The sequence below is a fragment of the Eretmochelys imbricata genome, chromosome 22 (genome assembly GCF_965152235.1).
Source record: "Eretmochelys imbricata isolate rEreImb1 chromosome 22, rEreImb1.hap1, whole genome shotgun sequence".
Taxonomy (NCBI): domain Eukaryota; kingdom Metazoa; phylum Chordata; order Testudines; family Cheloniidae; genus Eretmochelys; species Eretmochelys imbricata.
In genome coordinates, this window is record NC_135593.1 from 1173969 (window position 1) to 1187575 (window position 13607).

Here is a 13607-nt window from a genome sequence, read left to right on the forward strand (position 1 = left end):
CGTAGTAAATATCTGGAGCTCAAAGTACTCCTGTCTCTGACTGTACAAGAGCAAGTTTGTACTTGCTGCCACATTTTTCCTCTTTCCCACATGGCACCTGAAGAAAGGAGTGCCAGGGCCAGGCTGTAGGCATATTTTATATATTTGTAATTCTGTTTATAATATTTGTAATTCCCCTATTTGAAATAATTGTAATTCTGCAATATTGATTTGCAGCTCTCCTTAGCTGCTGACAGTGTCCGTGTTAAAGCTTGCAAACCATCAATTGACTCTAAGTACCTTGTAAGCCATTAATTAACTCTAAGCGGTGCTTTGTAATTGACATGGACACCTTACAACACAAACCGCTCAATTGACACTACTCTCTCTGAAAAAAGAAAAGGAGGACCTGTGGCACCTTAAAGACTAACAAATTTATTTGAGCATAAGCTTTCATGAGCTACAGCTCACTTCATCCAATTCAGTGAGCTGTAGCTCACGAAAGCTTATGCTCAAATAAATTGGTTAGTCTCTAAGGTGCCACAAGTCCTCCTGATCTTTTTGCGGATACAGACTAACACGGCTGCTACTCTGGATACTCTCTCTGAGTTGACACTTTCACTTGCTTGTAATTGAGATTGACGCTTGTCAAGGTTCCTTCCCCACTCTGAATGCTAGGGTACAGATGTGGGGACCTGCATGAAAACCTCCTAAGCTTACTTTTACCAGCTTAGGTTAAAACTTCCCCAAGGTATAAACTATTTTGCCTTTTGCCCTTGGACTTTCGCTGCCACCACCAAACGTCTAACACCGGTTATTGGGAAAGAGTTCGTTTGGAAACGTCTTTCTCCCCAAAATCCTCCCAAATCTTAACTGCCCTTTCCTGGGGAAGGTTTGATAAAAATCCTCACCAATTTGCATAGGTGACCACAGGCTCAAACCCTTGAATCTTAAGAATAATGAAAAAGCATTCAGTTTCTTAAAAGAAGAATTTTAATAGAAGAAAAAGTAAAAAAGGATCACCTCTGTAAAATCAGGATGGCAAATTCCTTACAGGGTAATTAGATTCAAAACCCTCTTGGCAACACCTTAAGTTACAAAAAACACAAAACCAGGAATATCCATTCCATTCAGCACAACTTATTTTCTCAGCCATTTAGAGAAATCGGAATCTAACGCATATCTAGCTAGATTACTTACTAAGTTCTAAGACTCCATTCCTGTTCTGTCCCTGGCAAAAGCATCACACAGACAGACCCAGACCCTTTGTTTCCCCCGCCCCTCCAGCTTTGAAAGTATCTTGTCTCCTCATTGGTCATTCTGGTCAGGTGCCAGCGAGGTTATCCTAGCTTCTTAACCCTTTACAAGTGAAAGGGTTTTTCCTCTGGCCAGGAGGGATTTTAAAGGTGTTTACCCTTCCCTTTATATTTATGACCCTGCTGAATTGGAATTAATTTGCAAACTGGATACAGCTAACTTAGGCTTGAATAAAGACTGGGAGTGGATGTGTCATTACACAAAGTAAAACTATTTCTCCTTGTTTATTTCCCCTCCTACTGTTCTTGTAAAGTGCTGGAAATGGCCCACCTTGATTATCACCACAAAAGGTACCCCGCGCCCCCCCCCCCCCGCTCTCCTGCTGGTAATAGTTCACCTTTCCTGATCACTCTCCTTACAGTGTGTATGGTATCACCCATTGTTTCATGTTCTCTGTGTATGTAAATCTCCCTACTATTGTTTCCACTGCATGCATCCGATGAAGTGAGCTGTAGCTCACAAAAGCTTATGTTCTAATAAATTTGTTAGTCCCTAAGGTGCCACAAGTCCTCCTTTTCTTTTCAAGCCTGGGCACTGTGATTATTTAGCAGTTTCTGTGGCATTGAAGCACTAGTGTGCTCGCAGCTGCGATGGCCGAGTGGTGAAGGCATTGGAGTCAAAATCCAAAAGGGTTCCCCTGTGCAGGTTTGAATCTTGCTCACAGCGAGGCCTGTCTTTTAGCCAGTCTCTAACCCGGGAATACTCTCTACAACCCCTGAGACCCTCTGAATTCTGTCCCCACTCCAAGAAAATCCTGTTCTGCTCCTTTCATAGAGATCCCTGGGACACCACCTTACACTGTGTCCCTGAGGCGTCAGACAAACTCTCAGCACCTGAAGCCTCTGCCACTCACCTAATGCCCCCTGCCCCATAGATCAGCCATAACCCTGGTTCTGTTCCTCTCTCTAGAGTGTGCAGGGAGCCGTCAGTGCAGCCAGAGGCGCCGACTCCATGGGTGCTATGGGGCTGCAGCACCAATGGAAACAAAACAAGAGCTGCTCAGCGCCCACTGGCAGCCAGCTCCCCACAGCACCTCCCACCTGTGAGCAGCCTGGCCCACAAGCTCCTCCTCTTCAGCACCTCCCACCTGCCAGTGATCCAGTGTGCAGGAGGAAGAAATAGGACAGGGTGGGGGTTTGGGGCAGAGGTCAAGCAAGCCCCAGGAAGTCTCAATGTCAGCACCTCTGAGTACAGAAGACTTCCCGGAGCCTGAGCTACCAGGATCCCTGCCACAGAGCAGGGTGCACAAGTCTCAGCCTCCCTTTCCCACACATGGCTCTGGACACTACCAGGAATGATTTGGCTCCTAGCACAGAAGAGCTGAGTGCCTGGACAGGGCCTTGAACCCTGGCCCCTCCCATTAAGAGCCTGATGCTCTATGGACTGAGCTGGCCAGGCTTCCTGAGAGCCTCTCCCCGACCTCTTTTTCTCCACGCCCACTGCCGATTCCGCCTCCTCTTCCTCCCTCCTGCACCTCAGGGTCAATAAATTTGCACCTAGACAGCCGGCCCACCTGCTGCACCCCAATCCCCCATGCCTAAGCCTCCCTGCCAAAGTCCTGCACCTGGCTCCATAGAATTAAGTCTCACGTCTCACTGGGAACTTGACTTCTTGTGCCCAGAGTCTCTGCCCCCCTCAGTAGCTGACCTGAGAAACACTGTGTCCACCTTTTCCAAAGAAGTGCTTGGAGAGGCTTTTCTTGTGTGAACACGTGGCCTAATGGATAAGGCATCTGACTTCAGATCAGGTGATTGAGGGGACGAGTCCCTTTGTGGTTTGGCTTGTGCAGTTTTCCCTTTGTGCTGAAAGTCCTGCTTTCTTCAGGGCTGGATCCTCTTCTTGGCTGCTCAGGCCAATGCTCTGGCTTCAGCTTGACCCCCGGGAAGGAGTTGGGTTTGGGAGCTACAAAGGCTAGGGCATGGGCCCCAGGTGCGTCCAGTCTAGCCTTTGCCATTCCTGACTTGCCAAAGTAAACGGGCAGCTGCCCAGGCTAGCGTGTAGAGCAGTTTCCCTCCTCCAAATGGGCGGCTGTCCCTGTGCCTGAGGGGGCTAAATAGCGCCTTTGGAGCTGGGTGTTTCTCTGCTTCTTGCCAGCTAGGGAAAAGCCTCTTGGGGTAAAATCTCCTGCCCCACTGCAAAAGTGAGCACCTGGAGTGGGAACTGTCAGAGGCACCACCAGGGGGTGGCTCTGCTTTCCTATCATCTTCTGATGCGGGCCGCTGAGAATCAGCAGCCGCCCCACATGCTGATCTCTGGGTGGCCTTCAGTGGGTGTTTGGCACAGCAGGGAGCAGGCTGGCGGCCAGGTGTCATATGCCTGTCTGCTGGCCATGCATAGGATTGGTCCTCCCCTCCTCTTGCCCTGCCCTCAGTTGCTCTATGGCTTATAAACCTTCCCTTGGAGCTGTCAGCACCAGGCACCTCTGCTCTAGGTGCCCAGAGGAGGAGAGGTGTGCTGGGCTCCATCCTGGGACTCTTACTCCCTCCTTTCTGGCCCTGACTATGAAGCCTGGCCCTGGCACTCCTTTCTTCAAGCGCCATGTGGGAAAGTTGAAAAGCGTGACAGCAAGCACAAGGGCCAAATTTGTGGGCATCAGGTGAAGCAGCGAGAATCCCAACCACCAGGTCAAACCACAGGACTGCAGGCATCAGTAGCCAGTTCTAGGGCCCCTACCAATTGCAGCCATCCCACCCAAAGACCTGGCTCCAGTGGCCACGAGTCACCCAGTAGAAGGTAAACAACTTGCTCTTGTACAGTCAGAGACAGGAGTACTTTGAGCTCCAGGGATTTACCACGAGGTCCCACTGAGATTTGAACTCAGATTGCAGGATTCAGAGTCCTGAGTGCTGACCATTACACCATGGGACCGGTTTCTGCTGCTTTCTATGTCCATCCGTGACCCTCACAGGGCTGGCTTGTGTAAGGGGACTGTTGGCCCTTTACTAAAACTCTGTGGGGTTTTTTGGTTGGCTGGTTCCCAGTCCCAATAGAAGGGGGAAGGGTCAATGGGAAATCAGGACCCTGAGAGTGACAGTGCCCTGGGGCAATGGTCACCAAGTGGTAGGGAACAAGTGAGAATTGGTTGCTGGAGAAAAATTCCTGGTGAAAATTGGCAAAGCTGTGGATATTTTGAAAAGTTACAGTGAATTTACACATGAAGATACAAACAGAGAGACAAATACACAGAGAGAAAGAGAAAATCACACACTGCACAGGCCCACACAGACATAAACAAAAACCACACACACACACACACAGAGCCATACACACATAAGGGAAAGCCACTCAAAACATACAAAGAACAAATCCACACCAAAAAAACAAAACACAAAAACCACACACAAAAAGAATATTAAGCAAAAACCAATATGCATGCAAAAATCATACACACACGCACACAAAACTGGGCAAGGCATCCACAGAAACCACCCAGGACCCACATGCACATCAACACGACAGACACAAAACAGACCAACATACAGAAGTCAGGCAGGGTTTGAGGCTCACAGCCAGGAGGGTGTGCACACAAGTGATTTGGGGAGCAAAGATCGAAGGGGAGTCAGAGAGTGAAGAATCACAGGATGGGTAGTGCTCTGGGTTCTGCTTGACCCCTCCTGACACAGGCGGCTGGTGGAGAACGAAGCCTTGTAGATGTGTGAATCTGCCCTGCGCTCAGTGAAGGAAGGGACCTCGGTGTCTGCAGGGCTGGAATTGTATTTTCCGCAGAGCAAAATGATTGGCAGAAGCCATCTGCTTACAGAAAATCAGAGCTTCAGCTGGGGTTTGAACTCACAACCGCAGCATTGCTTTATAAGTCCTGTGCACTAACCCACTGAACCACTGGAGCCCACAGTTAGGGGCTTGTCTCTTTAGTCCTTGGATGGATGGGTTGGCGGGGGTTGCATTACTCAAACAAATCCATAGGAAAGGCTGCAGGACGGCAGCAACATAAGTGGGGAGCCTCCTTCTATCTGATCGAGCTGGTTCCCACCTTCTGCTGCTGAGGGGAAGGTTGGTGCTTTGAGCCCACCTGATGCTGGAACTTCTCCTGGGTGAGGTTAACGAGACCCTGAAAAAGCAAATTGAAATCTTTTCTATTCCAGCCGATCTCTATCTGTCTCCTGTGGCCCTTCAGGCTCTCTGCTCCCCTGTTGGGGCGATGCAGAGGTAAGTCCTGACCTGGGTGAGTCACAGAGAGGCTGTGTCCCATAGCGTGTGTGTGTGGGAGAGGGGTAGGGCCGGGTTGGGGTGGGCTCCAGGGGAAAAGGTTGGGTATGACAGTGTGTGTGGGAGGGGGAAGGGTGTGTTTCTTAGGATATAAATGAGGGCAAACACAGGGGTATTGACAGTGAAGCCCCGGGTCTGAGTGTTATGACCCTGAGCGGTGCTGCCATTCACCTTACCCTCCTGTGGTCTCAGCTGTCATTGAATCCAGCATTTTTTCACCTGTCATCGTCCCAGAGGCGTCGCACATGCCCCAAATACAGAGTGTCCCTCTTGGAGACGCGAGGACTGGAGCAGATTTCAGCTGCTGGACTGCTCTGCTGGGTTTTCTACATTCGCCAGGCAAATGCTGAGTGTTTACATTCATTTCAAGCATCCCCATTCAGCGGACTCCTGAACACACTGGAGATGGGTCTGGAAATCAATTTTCATTCGAAAATGTTTTTAAAGGGTAGCACTTGGATTTGAACTAGGAACCCATTGCCCTGCAGGCAACTATTCAACCAGTGAGCTACACTCTCAGCAAAGACTGCCCTGTATAGCCCAGAGCAGGAACAGTATTGAACCCGGGGGTTAGTAAACTTTATCTGTGTACAAACACCACAGCTTACAAAATCTCCACACCAGCCCCGTGTCACCAGAGCACAACAACAACTTTCCTTGGAGCACACACTGCTCCCCAGCTCTGTGCCCTTCCATTTCCCCAGCATTTCTCCAACCCCTTAAAGCAGGGTCTCAAACTCAATGTACCTTAGGGCCAGTGTCAATCCTCAAAGTCTCCCAGTTGGCCAATAATGTCACTCGTGCCGCCCATAACCCACTCCCTAAAACCCCACCCCCCAAAAAAATCTGCCCCCTAGCTGCCTAAGGCTCTGGTATAGAGTTTTGGTGGGAGCACAGGTCTGGGGAAGGGGATTGGGGTGCAGGCTCTGGGAGGGAGTTTGGGTGCAGAAGGGGTGAGAGGTTGGGCTCTGGGAGGGAGTTTGGGAGGGAGAGGGGGTCTGTGGTGCAGGCTCTGGGGTGGAGTTTGGGTCCTGGGTGGAGGCTCTGGACTGGGGCAGGGGGAGGGGGTGCAGGAGAAGGGGATGGGGGTGCTGCTCGAGATCCTATCGCCAGAGGAGCCAGCGCCGCACCTCAGACCGCCCCGCGAACTCCAACTGCCGGAGGAGCCAGAGCCGCTCCTCGGACCACCCGGCGAACTCCAGCAGCCAGGGGAGTCAGTGCCACCCCTCAGACCGCCCTGCAAACTCCAACCGCCGGAGGAGCAATTGCCTAGCCTCAGACTGCCCTGCAAGCTCCAGACGTTACTGGAGGAACCAGCCCCGCAGCCACAGGAAAGCACCGGGCCCTCATCGCCAGACAGTCCAGCAAGGCCCCCGAGTCCATTCTGCGGGATGCTGCCTACGGCAGATCTCACACTCCAGGAGCAACCGCCCAGACAGCAGCCACTCCTAGAAGGACCAGCGGGGTCCCAGCAACCCCTGAGCCGGACCGCATCTCTCCGACCACGAGCAACGCCAGCATCCCATCAGAGATCCTGCCCCAGGACCCAACCGAAGGGAACCCTGACTCACGAGATAGACGGCAGGCTGACCATGCAGGCTTTGAGCCTGCACCAGACGTGGTCGAGGAACATGAGGGCCAGCAGCCGATGGTGAGGGCTGCCATGGACCGAGGAGCTACAAGCGACAGCTTCCTTTGACGACTTCGACCTCCTCGTAGACAGGCTCACCCAAGAACTGTCTGCGGAAACCACTCCCAGGAGAAGGTCCAACAGGAGAATGCCCTGCCTGCCCACAGAACGCCTGCTCCAAACCAGAACACCACCACCAGGGGAGCCAGAAGCAGAGACGCCAGCCGCCGCTACGATCCAGCAGTGGCTTCAAGGATCCAAAAGCTGTACTGAGCAAACCGCTCCAAAGCCATGAGGGAGATCCTCGACAGGCCCTCGCCCTACTGCACGATCCCATCTGAGTGTCTCTACAGCTACTTCAAGGATGTATTCGACCGCACAGCCCAGAATGACGCTCAGCGCCCAGAGTCCCTCCGTCCCCTGCCCCGTGTCGACGAAGCAGGTGTCCTGGAAACTGACCTTACGCCCAGGGAAGTGATGGCCAGACTCTCAAAAACAAAAAACACAGCTCCTGGGAAAGACGGCATCCGCTACAGCCTCCTGAAAAAGTGAGATCCCAGCTGCCTGGTCCTTCCCATGCTCTTCAACCAGTGCAAGCAATTCTGCCGGACTCCCAGCTCCTGCAAGAAGGCCATGACGGTTCTTGTGTGAAAGAAGGGTGAGCGGGATGACCCCAGCAACTGGAGGTCCATCTCCCTCTGCTCCATGATGTACAAGCTCTATGCCAGCTGCCTGGCGTCGAGGATCACGGAGTGGTCGGTGAGTGTGGGAGCCATCAGCTGCACCCAGAAAAGCTTCATGTCCTGCGAGGGCTGCTATGAACACAACTTTGTCCTCGAAACCATTATCGAAACGGCCAGAAGGGTGCGGAGGCAGTGCATGGTAGCATGGCTCGACCTGGCTAACGACTTTGGGTCCATGCCCCACCACCACATCTTTGCCATGCTCCAGGAGTTTGGGATGCCAGAGATCTTCCTCTGTGTGATCCGAGAGGTGTACGAGGGATGCAGCACCACCATTCGTTCAGTCGAAGGGGAGACCGCCGAGATCCCAATCTGTAGCGGAGTTAAGCAGGGCTGTCCCCTCAGCCCCATCATCTTTCACCTCACCATGGAGCAGTTGCTGTGAGTGATCTCCAATGGTGCAGATGGATTCAACCTCCACAGTGAGAGGGTGAGCATCCTGGCTTACGCAGATGACCTGTTCCTGACCGCGGATGACCCAGAGAATCTCCAACGTATGCTAGATGGCACCAGTCGAGCTGCCGACTGGATGGGGCTCTGCTTCAATGCAAAGAAATGCGCATCTCTCCACATCGACGGCAGCAAAAGGGACTCGGTGCAGAAGACAGGGTTCCAGATCCAGGGCGAGCCCATCATCCCCCTGGCAGAGGGGCAGGTGTACCGGCACCTCGGCACGCCGACGGGTTTCTGTGTCCGGTAGACACCCAAGGACACCATCCAGGAGATCTTGCAGGACACCGCCAGTATCTATGCCTTGAATATCGATGCCTCCCTGCTAGTACCGTGGCAGAATATAAACGCCTTGAACACCTTCCTGATCCCCTGCATCTTGTTCGTTCTAAGGGGATCCGCCATAGCGAAGGTACCCCTCAACAAGGCAGACAAGATTGTCTGGCAGCTGGTGAAGAAGCAGCTGTTCCTTCCCCAGAGAGGCAGCAACGAGCTGGTCTACATCACCACCGGGCATGGCAGTGCCAATGTCCCCCGCATGGGCGACCTGTGTGACATTGCAGTGATCACCCGCGCCTTCCGTCTGCTGATGTGTCCCAACGCCATGGTAAGGAACATCGCAGCAAATGACCTCCAACAAAGATTTAACAAAGAAGCGGATCGGCAGAGCCCACTCCAACCAAGACATTGCCAGCTTCCTGAGCAGTTCCCTGAGTGGCAAATTCGGATGGGACGGGCGCAACATCGTTTCACTGTGGTCCCGCGCTCACAATGCCACGCGTCACCTGGGGAAGCTCATCGGCTGCCGCTGGGAGTGGTGCGAGGAGCGCCAGGAGCTGGGAGTCCTGGTGCTGCAGATCAGGTCTGAGGACAACACCATCTTCACCCCGAGCGCCAGGGGCATGCTGGAGAGGACCCTGAAGGCAGCCATCCACTCGTTGTACATAGAAGCCCTGAAGCATAAACCAGACCAGGGTAAAGCCTTCGAACTGACCAGCAAGTAGGACACCAGCAACCACTTCCTCTCCAGGGGCGGCTTCACCCGTTTCACCAACTGACGATTCATCCACTGCACCCGGCTCAACTGCATCCCGCTCAACGGAGCCGTCCGCCACGGAAACAGAGACAACGTTGCAGGAAGTGTGGCTACTCCAACGAGACCCTGCTCCACATCCCGTGCAGCTGCAAGCCCCACTCCAGAGCCTGGCAGCTGCGCCACAATGCCATCCAGGACCTCCAAGTGAAAGCCATCGCACCACGTCTGGGGGAGGTCGCCGTGAACTGTGCCTTCCCCAGCACTGACAGCCAGCTGTTACCCGATGTGGTAGTCACCAACGAGACCCAGAAAAAGATCATCCTCCTCGACATCACGGTCTCCTTTGAGAACAGGACCCTGGCCTTCCGCAAACCCCAAGCTCGGACGCTGGAAATTTACACCCCCCGGCTGACACCCTGAGAGCGAAGGGCTACGAGGTGCAGATGGACGCCCTGATCGTCGGAGCCCTGGGCGCTTGGGACCCCTGCAAAGACCGTGTGCTGCAGACCTGTGGGATCGGTCGATGCTACGCACGGCTCTTGCAGTGCCTCATGGTCTTGGACACCATCCGATGGTCCAGGGACATCTACATCGAACACATCACTGGCCACTGACAGTACCAGAAGGTGTGAGCCGGTACATCGTGCATCCATGATGGGAAAGGGCCTGAGAGACTTTTTCCATTGGACCATATGAACTGGAACCATGAACTCACTGAACATTAAATCCCACCAAATGAGGGTAAATCCATCCCCATGATCGTATCCCTCATTATACTCCACTCCTGAACATAGCCATTATATGGACAACATACCCCCATATCTCAATGTCTGTACTTTGACCGGTTAAACTTTTACCCCCAATCAGGGAGATTGCAGATTATGTATTCCTTACGCCACCAGCTCCTAAACTGAACTTCGCACCCCTTGATAATCTGTACCTTATTCCCTGATAACCAGAAACTTCTATGCTTAAACTCTGTACTGTTTCCTTTTTATTTTAACATCATCTTAATAAAATTATTAAATCTGTTCTTCTCAGTTTAATAGCTGATATGTCCTTTATTTGAGGACTGTCTATTAAATTGATTTTTGAAACAGGGGGACGGACTAGGAGCTTGCTCTGTCCACCCCACTCATTGACCTGGTATTGCAGTGTCTCTAGTAATGGTGCAGCTCCTTTTGGGGAGAATCTTCTGGTTAGAAAAGCAGAAAGAGTTTTACTGTGACAAGGCTTTTTTAGAGCAGATTTCTTCAAGGGGCTGGAAAAAAATCAGAACCCTCTAGTGCTTTACTTTCTTTATGACAAACTATTACAATTTCTTGGGAGTGTTTAGCGAATTGAGGTTCTTTGTTTTGCTAGAGGATTGTTTAAGAAGCTGGGAACCTTCTTTCTGCTGTGAGTCTTTTCAACAGTGTGAGGGACAAATGCTTTCCAGACTGAGGGTCTTTTGGGGAGATGGTTGGTTGGGGATTTTTTTTTTTTTTGAGGTGTGTGGTGGTGGGTGGTTTGGCTTGCACTCTGTACTCCCATCTCTTCCGCTCTCCCTCTGGGCTTTCTCAGCACCTGGCCCCACAGCAGTTCCTGGCAGCCAGAGACTGCGCTTTCTAGACCTCTGGATGTGGAGGTCTCTCCTGATTGCTAAGGAAAGGAACCTTTTAGGAAATGGCCATGGCTTCTTGGAATCTTGCGTGGGTCTGGACACCACCAGGAATCATTTGGCTCCTGGCACACAAGGAATTTAAAAGCTGAGTTCCCGGACAGGGGCTGAAACCTTTGACCCTCAGATTAAGAGCCTGATGCTCTACCAACGGAGCTAGCCAGGCTTGCTAAGAGCAACTTCCCCTTTTACCACAAGAGCGAGCAGGCAGGCAAAAGAGAGGCAAAAAAAGTCCCAGGAACCCCTCCTATTTTTGTCCACAGCCACTGCCTTTAAGCAGGATTCCTCCTCCTCCTCTCTCCTGTTCCTCAGAGCAACTAAATCTCCACACCTAGACAGCCAGCCTGTCCGATGCACCCAAATTCCCCATGCCTAAGCCTCCCTGCCCAGGTCCTGCACCTGGCTCCATAGAATTAAGTCTCACATCTCACTGGGAACTCTACTTCTTGTGCCCAGAGAGTCTCCCCTCAGTAGCTGACCCAAGAAACACAGTGTCCGCCTTTTCTAAAGATGTGCTTATAGCAGCTTTTTGCCTATGACCTTGTGTGATGAAGCGGGACTGTTCTTAATGTTTCCTCTGAATATTGTGGGGGTGCCTCAGTTTCCCCTATGCAGTTCTTAAGTATCTAGGTGGTGGGATAAGGGTGTATGATCATTGCAGAGCCCGAGAGGGCAGGTGTGTGCAGGGGTCCGGACACAGAGAATGGCCGACACCCTGTTTCCTGGCAACTGATGGCCGGGGCCCTTTGCCCTGCAAGGTGAGAGCTAAAGGGTTGGAGAACAAAGGAATCAGGTGACCTCCTGGCCCGGGAAAAGGACAAAGCCCAGAGGAGGAGGGGCTGGAGAGAGTCAGTTTGGCGCTGGCTGGGGAAACGGAGTGAAGTACAGACATGGTTGTCTGGCTCACTGTCCCCCAAAATGGACCTGGCTGACGGGTCCTGTTCTCTGCACCTACAAGCTCTGTGTTAGACCATGTTCCTGTCGTCTAATAAACCTTCTGTTTTACTGGCTGGCTGAGAGTCAAGTCTGACTGCAGAGTTGGGGGGCAGGACCCTCTGGCTTCCCCAGGACCCCGCCTGGGTGGACTCACTGTGGAAAGCACACGGAGGGGCAGAGGATGCTGAATGCTCCGAGGTCAGACCCAGGAAGGTGGAAGCTGTGTGAGCTGTGTGTCCTGCAGACAGTCTGCTCCCAGAAAGGAGACTTCCCCAGAGTCCTGCCTGGCTTCGTAGGGAGCAGTTCCAGAGTATCGCCCGAGGGCCCCATGGCACCATGTGGCCTAATGGATAAGGCATCTGAGATTGGATCAGCTGATTGAGAGTTTGAGTCCCCTTGTGGTTGTGCAGTTTTTCCTTTTTGCTGAAAGTCCTGCTTTCTTCAGGGCTGGATCCTCTTCTTGGCTGCTCAGGCCAGTGCTCCGGCTTCAACTAGACCCCCAGGAAGAAGTTGGGTTTGGGCGTCACAAAGGCTAGGGCGTCAGCCCAGGTGCGTCCAGTCTAGCCTTTGCCAAAGTAAATGGACAGATACCCGGGCTAGTGTGTAGAGCAGTTTCCCTCCTCCAAATGTGTAGCTGTCCCTGTGCTTGAGGGGGCTAAATAGCACCTGGGGAGCTGGGTGTTTCTCTGCTTCTCATCAGCTGGGGTAAAATCTTCTGCCCCACTGCAAAAGTGAGCACCCCACCAGCCCCCTAATAATTTTTGTCATCTGCAGTTGGACTTCTTCCAATTTTTCCACATCCTTCTTGTAGTGTGGGGCCCACAACTGGACACAGGACTCCAGATGTGACCTCACCAATAGTGAGTAGCAGGGAGTGATCACATTCAGCGATTTGCTGGCAATGCCCCTGGTCATAAATATAAAGGGAAGGGTAAACCCCTTTAAAATCCCTCCTGGCCAGGGGAAAAAACCTCTCACCTGTAAAGGGTTAAGAAGTTAAAGGTAACCTCGCTGGCACCTGACCAAAATGACCAATGAGGAGACAAGAGACTTTCAAAAGCTGGGAGGAGGGAGAAAAACAAAGGGTCTGGGTCTGTCTGTATGATGCTTTTGCTGGAGACAGAACAGGAATGGAGTCTTAGAATTTAGTAAGTAATCTAGCTAGGTATGTGTTAGATTATGATTTCTTTAAATGGCTGAGAAAATAGCTGTGCTGAATAAAATGACTATTCCTGTCTGTGTGTCCTTTTTGTAACTTAAGGTTTTGCCGAGAGGGATTCTCTATGTTTTGAATCTAATTACCCTGTAAGGTATTTACCATCCTGATTTTACAGAGATGATTCCTTTACTTCTATTAAAAGTCTTCTTGTAAGGAAAGTGAATACTTTTTCATTGTTCTAAGATTCAAGGGTTTGGGTCTGTGGTTACCTATGCAAATTGGTGAGGATTTTTACCAAAGCTTCCCCAGGAAGTGGGGTGCAAGGATTGGGAGGATTTTGGTGGGAAAGACATGTCCAAACTACATTTTCTCAGGAACCTAGATAAAGTTTGGTGGTGGCAGTGGAAGTCCAAGGGTAAAATAGTTTGTACCTTGGGGAAGTTTTAACCTAAGCTGGGAAAAGTAAGCTT

The 13607-nt window shown here is 51.7% G+C and overlaps 3 non-coding genes across 3 annotated transcripts; 2 read left to right on the plus strand and 1 right to left on the minus strand.

Moving 5' to 3' along the window:
• The first annotated feature begins 1880 nt into the window (after nt 1-1880).
• Nucleotides 1881-1962, plus strand: TRNAL-CAA (transfer RNA leucine (anticodon CAA)). The gene has a single exon. It is a non-coding gene; the product is annotated as a tRNA-Leu (tRNA).
• A 2130-nt stretch (nt 1963-4092) lies between these two features.
• On the minus strand, nt 4093-4164 carry TRNAQ-CUG (transfer RNA glutamine (anticodon CUG)). The gene has a single exon. It is a non-coding gene; the product is annotated as a tRNA-Gln (tRNA).
• Nucleotides 4165-10368: 6204 nt separating this feature from the next.
• LOC144278627 (U2 spliceosomal RNA) lies at nt 10369-10562 on the plus strand. Its single transcript, XR_013348622.1, has one exon. It is a non-coding gene; the product is annotated as a U2 spliceosomal RNA (small nuclear RNA).
• The last annotated feature ends 3045 nt before the right edge of the window (nt 10563-13607 follow it).